Raw genomic sequence first — 10,025 nt, 5'->3', positions numbered from 1 at the left:
TGGCGCAGGATAGAGCAGGGTTTAGAGCTGTTGTGCATAGGGTCGCTATGAGTAGGAAACGACTCGATGGCACATAACAACAACAACAACAACATGTCATAGTACATATTCCACAGTGTTAGTGTCTAAGGTTAAGAAAAGATCTGATTCCTGTTGTCTCTTTTTGAAAATGAAGTTATTGTTTTCCCTAGTTGCCACCACTAACATGAAGAAAAAGGAATTGTCATGAAGCATGAAAGTTTGTTAAATTAATATCAGAGTTGAGTTTTGCATGGAAAAATAGTATTATTAGAAATATTTAAAGTTTATACTTATATGAACACTTATAAAAGTGGAATCCATTAATGAAATACATTCTTTAACATACTTTAAGCCTAGTAACAAGTATTAGATAATTTAGAATGGAAAGATAATGAATAAACTAAAATAAAGTATCATTTTGCTTTTTAAATGTACAAGGTGCAACTAGGGCAGTCTTTAAAGGCAAGAATTTTTGATCTTTGTCTCATGTATTTTGGGCATTTTGACAGGAGGGATTAATGTTTCAAAAACACATCATGCTGGGAACAATGGAAAGCCACAGAAAGAGAAGACCCTCTACAAGGTGAATTGACACAGTACCTGCAACAATGGGCTCGAACAGATCAGACATGCTAAGGATGGGGTAGGATAAGGCTAATTCAGATCTGTTGTTCATGAAGTCACTATGAGTCTTGATGTTTCCCCATAACATCAACAGAATTTTCTCACTTTACTTTTTAAGAAGTCTAGAAAAGTTAAGAATAATAATGTGCATATTTTAAGAGTTCAGGGTATTGGCATAGAAGTTTTCTTCTCTGTCTTTCCTTGTCTCCCTTCAGAATGTGAATTTTCCAGACAAAATGCACAAGAATAGTAAAAAAGTAAAAAAAAAAATATTAATGTGATTCTTCACTAGGAAAGCTTCTTTCCCCAAATAACTAAAGACTGTTTTTACAGATGAGAAATTGCCTAAGGGGGAAGTCTTCTCCATCTTCTCCACTAGTGAGAGTTTCTAAGACCATGTATTCTTGAGTATGGGAAGGTCACACAAGTCAGTATCAGTTTTTAATGAGACTTTCATAGTTCATCAGACTGTTTGAAGTTTGTTGTTGTTGTTGTGTGCCTTCAAGTTGGGAACAACCCATAACTAACCCTCTGGGTTTTCAGTGGCAGTTAATAGTGTGGGAGGAGATTGCCTATCCTTCTCCCACAGAGCAGCTGGTGGATTCAAACTGCATGCCCGTGGGATTGCAGCACAGATTCTTGCCGCTAGGCCAACCAGACTTCAAACTTAATACTTGCTGGTTGAGGCAAATTAATTAAACAGCACTGATGTTTTGTTGTTATGTATCATTGAGTATTGAGTCAGAACGGACTCACAGCTGAATCTCCAGGGTTTTCAGAGGTGGCAGAAAATTGCACAAGAGGAGATTTCCTTTCTTTCTCTTCTGGAACATCTGTTGTATTCAAACCATAAGCCTTGGGTTTGGTAGTGCAGCTCCTACAACTAAGCCACCAGAGCTTTCTAAGGAAGCTGTAGTACATTAAATTTAGATGTTAAATTGAAATTTTGTGATATTTAAGTTATATCTATGATTATATTTTAGCTATTTAATTTCAAAATGTGATGGGTTTATCTCTTTTAGGGAGTTCTGGTGGGTAGCTGTTATCGTTGATTGTCTTCGAGTCAAGTATGACTCATAGTGACCCTGTGGACAGAAGGCCTGAAGCCCCTCGATTGTGCAGCCAATACAAAGGCATTCCAAATCTACCAGTGCTCCCAGGGAAAAATATGGACATTCTCCTCTCCTGTGACTTACTGCCTCTGAAAACACAGTGTAGGGTCATTGATGAGTCTGTCTGACTTGGAGGTACACAACATCAAAAATAAAAACATGTCTGTGTTGATTTCATGGTTACCTTCATGTATCTGACCCATAATGGCCTGACCATTAAAAATTAGTTTTATTGGAAAAATAGATACTCAACATAGTGTTTTCCAATTCAACATTCTTCTTTTCAACTCAGTATTTTCTATGGGCACAAGCCAGTGACATACATTACATTCATCATGCTGTACAATCATCAGCACTGTCCATTTACAAGTTGTTTCTCACCATTAACAGGGAGCCTCAATGCCCCTTAAGGAATAACTTGTGTGCATTTACTTTCCTAGGCATTTCATACATGTTGTTGTTATGTGCTGTCAAGTTGCTTGTGACTCATAGCAACCCTATGTACAATAGCCCTAAACTCTTCTCTTGTCTTGTGCCAACTGCATTGTCTCTGACACACCAATCCCAATTGCCCCAGTCACTGAATCAATCCACCTCATAGAGGGCCTTCCCCTCCTGCACTGTCCCTCCACCCTACCAAGCATGATGTCCCTCTCCAAGGACTGGTGGCTCCTTATAACATGCCCAAAGTATGTTAAACGGAGCCTCAGAATCCTTGGCTCCAAGGAGCCACCTGGTTTAATCCTTTCCAGGATGAATCTGTTTGTTTTCCTAGCAGTCCATGGTACCCTCAATACTCTTCTCCAGCACCACAGCTCAAAGGCATCAATTCTTCTATCCTCCCTGGTCATTGTCCAACTCTGTGATGCATAACAAGTGATTGCAAAGACCATGGCCTGTATCAGATACACCTTAATCTCCAAAGAGACACCATTGCTCTTCCGTACTTTGGAGAGGTCCCTAACAGCAGGTTTTCCCATTGCAATACGTCTTTTAATTTCCTGGCTAATGGTGCCAAGAGTGTTGACTGTGGAGCTAAGCAAACTGAAACTGTGAACAATCTCAATCTCTTCACCATCCATCCTGATGCTACTAATTGGTCCAGCAGTCCTTGACCCTCTGCAGCAAGCACTTCAGATCCTCCTCAGTTTCAGCAAGTACGGTTGTATCATCTGCATTATGCAGATTGTTGATGAATCTTCCACCTAAGTTGGATTATATACTATTTTTTTTCTTTTGTGATTGAGTTTTTACCAGCGAAATGTTTTCAAGATCTACCCATGTTGTAGAATATAATAGACTTCATTTTCCTTTATGGTGGTATACATTACATACAGCATTTTGTTTATCTGTTCATTTATGGATGAACATTTATGTTTAGGATATTGTGATTTTTTTTTTGCAGTGTGAATTTTGATTTTGTGTTTTTAATGTCAATTATTTTAAATTCTTGTAAAACTGGGATTACTGAGTTATGATAGTTCTCTGTTTAGCTATTTGAAAACCTCCCAAATTCTATTTCACAGAGGCTGTACCATAGTGTGTTTTCTACAGCAGTAGGTAAGGGTTCCAATTTATTCCCATCCTCACCAACCAATTTATTATTTTATTTTTTTTATAAAACAAACATTGTAGTAATACTGCATTGTAACCTTAATTTGTACTTATTAATGAATAATTAGGGAGTTCTATTGGTCTAGTAGTTCATAATTATTTTGTAAACCCAAAGGCATGCAGTTTCAACCTGCCTCCTTCTCCATGGAAGAAAGATGGGCAATTAACTCTTAAGCAATTTACTGCTTCTGAAAACCCACTGGAGGGTCAGCTATGAGTTGGTCCTGACTCGAAGATACATGACTGTCACCACAACAATAACAACTGAACATCTTTTCATGCTCTTGTTAACATTTATAAACTCCTTTGAGGAAGATGAAATGTCCATTTAAATTCTCTGTCACTTTTTGTTTATTTACTTTTCAGTCAAAATTTGTTAAAAAGTATCTGTTAAAGTATTTGTATTTGTTAAAAAGTTATCAACTTACTAAAAAATGAAAAAGAAGTACTGTATAGGTAAAACTGGGCATGAGTCAGATTGAATACAGCCAGTGAATGTTAATTGGATAACTTCTTGGCTTTAGAAAAATAGAACTGTACACATTTTACTAATGATTCTATGTTCTCCGTGTTATTTTATAACTTCTGCATCTACTCAAGACAGGGAAAAGACAAAAGAAAAATGTGCTGGCAACATAGATGACTAGCAGAAGATATCTTTTCAGTTACGGCTGAGACACCATCCTCCTCTTCCTCTGCTTACTTGGTTACTAACTGGATATTCCTCATCAATTAGAATTACACTTGACTGATCCTCTTAAATGGGAGAACAATTATGGTAATATGCTTCTGTAAAGATTTATGAATGTAGAAATCCTATGGGAACAGTTCTGCTCTGTCCAACAGGGTCATAATGGGGTCAGAATGGGCACACTGGCCATTTGTTGGGTTTGGCTTGGGTCCCTTCTGAAGAAGGATCTGGAGAACAACTCAAAAAGTCAAAAGAAAAACCTTTCAACCCATTTCAGCCTGTTAAACCTTCCTGGAATCTGGTGCTTGAAACACTGTTCTTTTCCTGGCTTGATGAAGCTTTCTGTTTCTTTGTGGACATGAGATGGAGACTGCCAAAATAATCCATTCTGCACTCTTGTCTCAAATTATCAGTGTGCTCTAAACTTGGTTTGAAATGGTGAAAAACCACAACTCTTCCTCCTTTCCCTAGTTAATTAATGGTTTCTTTTCACTACGGAGTGGAAGATGAGAGAGAATGACACTCGCATGTACTTAACCTATTTTGTGTGGATTTGCATCTGGAGATGTCATTAGAGAAAGCAGAAAGTAGAATAAAGAAGATAGTAGAAAGAAAAGGGCACCGACTGTGGTAGAGAGTCAGTGAAAATGAGAGAAACCTTTCATGAGATGGATTGACAAAATGATCTCAATAATAGACTCACCAGAACAATAATCATTCATCTGGCCCAAAATTAGGTGATGTTTTGTCCTGTTAGACACAAGGCTGCCAGAAGTCAGAACAAATATGAGAGAAGCAACTAACAACAATGAAAGTCTACTCAGTTAGACTGAAAGATTAGTTCCATCTCTGAAACTACAAAAATATTTCTTAACCAGATTAACATAATGCTCAAACACAAAATTCCAGAAATTATCTCAGCATGTTTCTTTTTAAATTCTCCTAGGTAAATTGTCCATCTCACCTAACTAATTTTTGCTCCAACCTCTGTGCTTTCTTGGAATTTTATGCAAACATTTAAAAATTTTTCTTTCCAGGTAATTCCTTGTTTCTTCCTCTAAATTCCCTTTGAAAATTTTTCTTGCTCTCAGTCTCCTGGGTTTCCATGGAAATCTGATCCTGGCTCTGATGTTCAGCCTTCGATATGACCCTACTCAACACAAGCATCAAAGCATTTAAGTGTGGTTGCTGTTTCACAGATGAACATATGGTCCAGGTAAGAGATGTTAGGGTATTCCATTGATATACTTACCGTGGTAGGTTACAGGGTAGATTACATGACCCAAGTGAATTTTGAAATGTGTAAGGACTAACTGTAAAGGGATTTAGACCTCAAAGACAATAGAAGTGACAGACATTACACCATCAAGTGGAGGCTAAGAATGAAGCTTCCACTTGATAGAATAAGCAAAGCAGAGAAAGATTGAAAGAGAATATATCCTTACTGTTATTTGACTCACTCCAAGCCTTCTACAGCTAGTTGCACCTGAAGACATTCAGGGTTTTTAATTATGCAGATATCAGCTAGTTTGAAGGCTTTAAAAAATTTTTTGCTATAAAATGCTGTGATTGATAGATTTTCTGGATTTTAGCTAATAGAGTTATTATTAAGATGCTTCTAACTATCCCATGTCTTATGGCTAAAACATGCCTTATCTGTATCAGAGAGGAATTTAAGATCTAACTAAATCTTACCAGTGTGCTAGAACTAATATTTCTTTTTACCTGCCTTATTATTTCTTTAATATTTAATACGTTCTTCTTAACATTATACTTAACACCAAGCTTCTCTATTTCTTTGCACATAGGAAACATGAATATGATGTTTAACCTTTAATATCATGTTTTAGTACACTCAAGATGCTTCTGGTCTATGTCTCTGTACCACTCATTGAGTGAGTATACTCTTAAATATTAGAAGCGTTTTAAGAAGAATTTTAAAATTATTTTCCACCTATGTTCTTCACTGATAATATATTGTTGAGTCTAAGAAATTGAAATATAACTCAAATTCTACATACTTAAATTAGGTTTTCTGTTTATTTCATCTCCAGGACTGTATTCCTCAAAACGAAGAGACAGTATAAGTGTTTAGGGATATAGAGTAATCTATATCGTGGTATGATTAAGTACTAACTCCAGAGAGTGTTTAAGTTGCAGTCCTAGTGGACCGATGAGTAAGCACTGGCTGCTCTTTGTAGGAGATGAATGGTATTCGAAGCTGGAATCTCAAGAGAGCATCATGTTTGCCACGAACAAGTGAGATGTGCAAGTGATTATGTCACCCTTGAGATGTGTGGTCCTTGAAATATGAGTCTGGGATTAGATTTCCTTGTAGATGGCTCCTGGACTTCTGTGCTTTGGCCAGAAATGACTCCAATAAAAGTTGGAATGCCTTTCAATGGTAGCCAAAAACCATATCAACATCAGAAGCAGGTTTATTATAGTGAGACACTATGATTAGATGGTCCTCAGTGATGTATACAGCTGCTACAGCTGCTCATCAAAAGTACCCTGATGTGTGAGAATGTCATGAGTTATCAGCACCTTTTCTTAACTGCAAGAATGAGAGAAAAGGAATTAACCTTGTAATGATATGTTTAAGTATTCAATGTATACTGTTGTAGGTTAAGGAAGGTAACATGACCTCATCTATCCCCTTTGGTTTAACTGGTTGAACATAAAGGGAATATGTGGGGTTGGGATTGTTTTTCTGTTTGTTTTTGCTAGACTACTAAACAAAAGGTGGGAAGTCTGAGTCTGCCAAACTGCGCCGTGAAAGCAAGATTGGACACCCTATAGCTCTGTGCTGGCACACATAGGGTCACAGTGACTTTGAATAAATTTGATGGAATGAGCAACAATATTACTAAGACTTCTTTTAAAAAATATTTATGCTTGTAAAGAAACTAGTTTCTCTGAAGATACCAAGAAACCTAAATGTGTGTGTTCTATTGATATTTTTGGAAGATGGGTAGATTTCTTTCTGGTGTTTTAATGTTATTTGGTTGGTTTCTGGAGGCTATAAATCACCTGGCAGGATATTGCCCATTTTTCTCACTAGGAGTTGCTGGTGCATTCAAATCGCCAGAGAGACATAGCTTTTGTGTTAGCAGTTCAACTCCCTATGAACTAGGCCACTCAAGCTCTCTACTGTAATATGTTGTGTGCCATTGAGTCAGAGTCGACTCACAGCTGACTCTTAAGTGGGTTTTCAGACTCTGTAAATTGTGTGAGAAGAGATTGTTCATTTTCTTCTGCAGAGCAGCAGATGGATTCAATCGTCTTTCTGTTAGGTTGGTAGCATAACTCTACTCACTAGGCAGCCAGATTTTCCAATATAGAACAATATATTTGGTAATGAAATAAGCTAGAAATTTCAGTATGTCATTTTCTTACTCTATCCTATCTTTTCCCATCTTATAATCAGATCTAACATAAGTCTAGGGCAGGCTAAAGTGAAGGCTTGTGTTGCGTCCAAATATCTTCTATGTGGACTTCAGAAGCTTCTTCAAAGCTCTAGATCTTATCAGATTTCTGCTAGACTAACTAAACTCAACTTATTGCATTTGAGTCAGAACTGACTCATAGTTAACCCTCCAGCAGATTTTCAGAGGCTATAAATCACATGGAAGGAGATTGTTCATCTTTCTTCTGTAAAGCAGCTGTTGAATATGAACCCTCTGTTTTTAGGTTGGTAGTACAGTTCCTTAACACTAGGCTACCAGAGTTCTCTAACAGAATCAGTTTTCAAAGTCTAATTTTTTTAAGTAAACTTTTACTTTTAGGATAGTTTTATAGTTACATAAAAATGATCAGGATAGCACAATGGATTGTCACATTCTTCACACCCATTTCTTCTTCATAATTATCATCATCATCAACACTTTAATTATTGTGAGACCTTTATCACAATAATTAATCAATCTTGTACAATATAATTAACTAAAGGTCATATTTTATTTAGATTTCCATAATTTTGTCTATGTCTTTTTTCCCCATAATCTCTTCCAGGATACAATTTTAACTTTTTTTTCTTACTATTTTCTTTTTTATTATTGTGATTTTAATGGAAGTTTATAGAAAGTTGGGTTTTCATTATTCATTCATTGTTACACATTTTAATCCTTCCTTCTTTTCAATCCAGTTTGCAATGCACTTCTTGTTTCAGATTAGTGTCACACATATAATGCCTAATCACATATTATTTTCAGATAGTTCTTCTCACTGTTCCAATTTAATGTTCACTGTCTATATACTCTTTTCTTATTTCCCCCCCAACTTCAATGTGAACCTTATTTTATGACAGTAGTTTTATGCAGTGTATGTCCATTTGTGACAGATATTTCACTCAATATAATGTTTTCCAGGCTAACCAATGTTGTGTAATGTTTTACAAATTCATTGTTTTTCAATGCTGTGCAGTATTCCATTGTGTGAGTGTGCTTTAGATTTTCTATACATTCATTGGTTGACAAGCACATGGGTTCCTTTCATCTCTTTGCTATTGTGAATAATGCAGCAATAAACATGGTATGTATACATCTGTTTGAGTTGAGGCTCTAGTTTCTTTATGCTATTTTCCTAGTTCTGAAATTACTGGGTCAAATGATATTTCTATTTTCTACTATTTGAGAAAACATCAGACCACCTTCCATTGTGATTTACCGTTTTGCATTCCCACCAGCAGGGAATAAGAGTTCCAGTCTCATTCCTGACTGCAACATATGGGAGAGGCTTGGGATTTCTTATGCCACAGGAGAACAGGAATAGGCATGCCTTGGTTTCCAGAGGATATGACATTGCTGCAATCTATGATCCAGGTACTACCACCCTTAAACACTCCTGACTACAACACACGGAGAAGGTATGGGATTTTTTTAAGCCATGGGGGAAAAGAACATACCCACTACAATTTTTCATAACAACACACACCCTACTTCATGCTCTCTAAAGGGGACCACCAGTATACAGTTCTTTCACAAAACATTGACCTCCCCTGGCACATTGCACACTTATAACAGCTTAAATCTACCGCGAAGAGATTCATGTAATGCCCAGAAAGCAGCAGGCAGCCTCAAACATCATGAAAAACAAAATAACCCTTTTTATAAAATAGGAGAGCATATTGCAGACACAATGAATGCAACAGACACAGAGAACCAAAAAAATTATGTTGATGCAGTTATTTTACCAGCTACAGAAGAAGGTGCAAATAATGGAAGAAATAATGGAATTCATTAAGAAAGTGAATATTCCAGAGACAGGGAACCAGAAGAAATAGATAGATGATGAACTGTGGAAGAAAATATGAAAGATGGAAGAAAGAATTGAAACTACAGATAAAGAGTTACAAGAACTTCAAAAATCATCATAAGAGAGAGAGAGGATATGGATAACACAGTATTAGAAATAGTAGATATGTATGAAAATGCAATCCAGAATATTAAGATGAAAATTGTAGGAGATTCCAACACTCTGGAAGACAAAAAAGGAGAAGATACTGAATAGTGAATCTGTGATCTATCTAGAAGACAAGAACTTCAATGGAAACATACCAGAAGAAAAATCAGAGATGGGGCATAAAGAAAATGAAGAAACCATTAGAATCATGTGGAATGAAAGAAAATGAACAACGTTAAGTATGACAGGGAAATCACCAAGATAATTATGGAGGAGGTACTAGAAGAAAATTTCCAAGGTATGGGAAATGGAGAAATCCACATTCAAGTAGCTAAGCAAACACCAAATAGACTAGACCTTAAAAGAAAAACATTAAAACATATCATAGTCAAATTCTACAAATTAAAAGATAAGAATAGAATACTGAAAGAGGAAACAATTAGATTAAGTTCTGATTTCTTAGCAGAAACCACGAGAGCTAAAAGACAATGGGATGCCATATACAGAAAGTGAAAGGAAAAAAAAATTGCTAACCAATGATTCTGTGCCCAGCAAAGCTG

Source organism: Elephantulus edwardii, unplaced genomic scaffold (assembly GCF_000299155.1).
Source record: "Elephantulus edwardii isolate Elephantulus edwardi_28Jun2011 unplaced genomic scaffold, EleEdw1.0 scaffold00012, whole genome shotgun sequence".
Lineage (NCBI taxonomy): Eukaryota > Metazoa > Chordata > Mammalia > Macroscelidea > Macroscelididae > Elephantulus > Elephantulus edwardii.
This window is presented reverse-complemented; position numbering follows the sequence as displayed.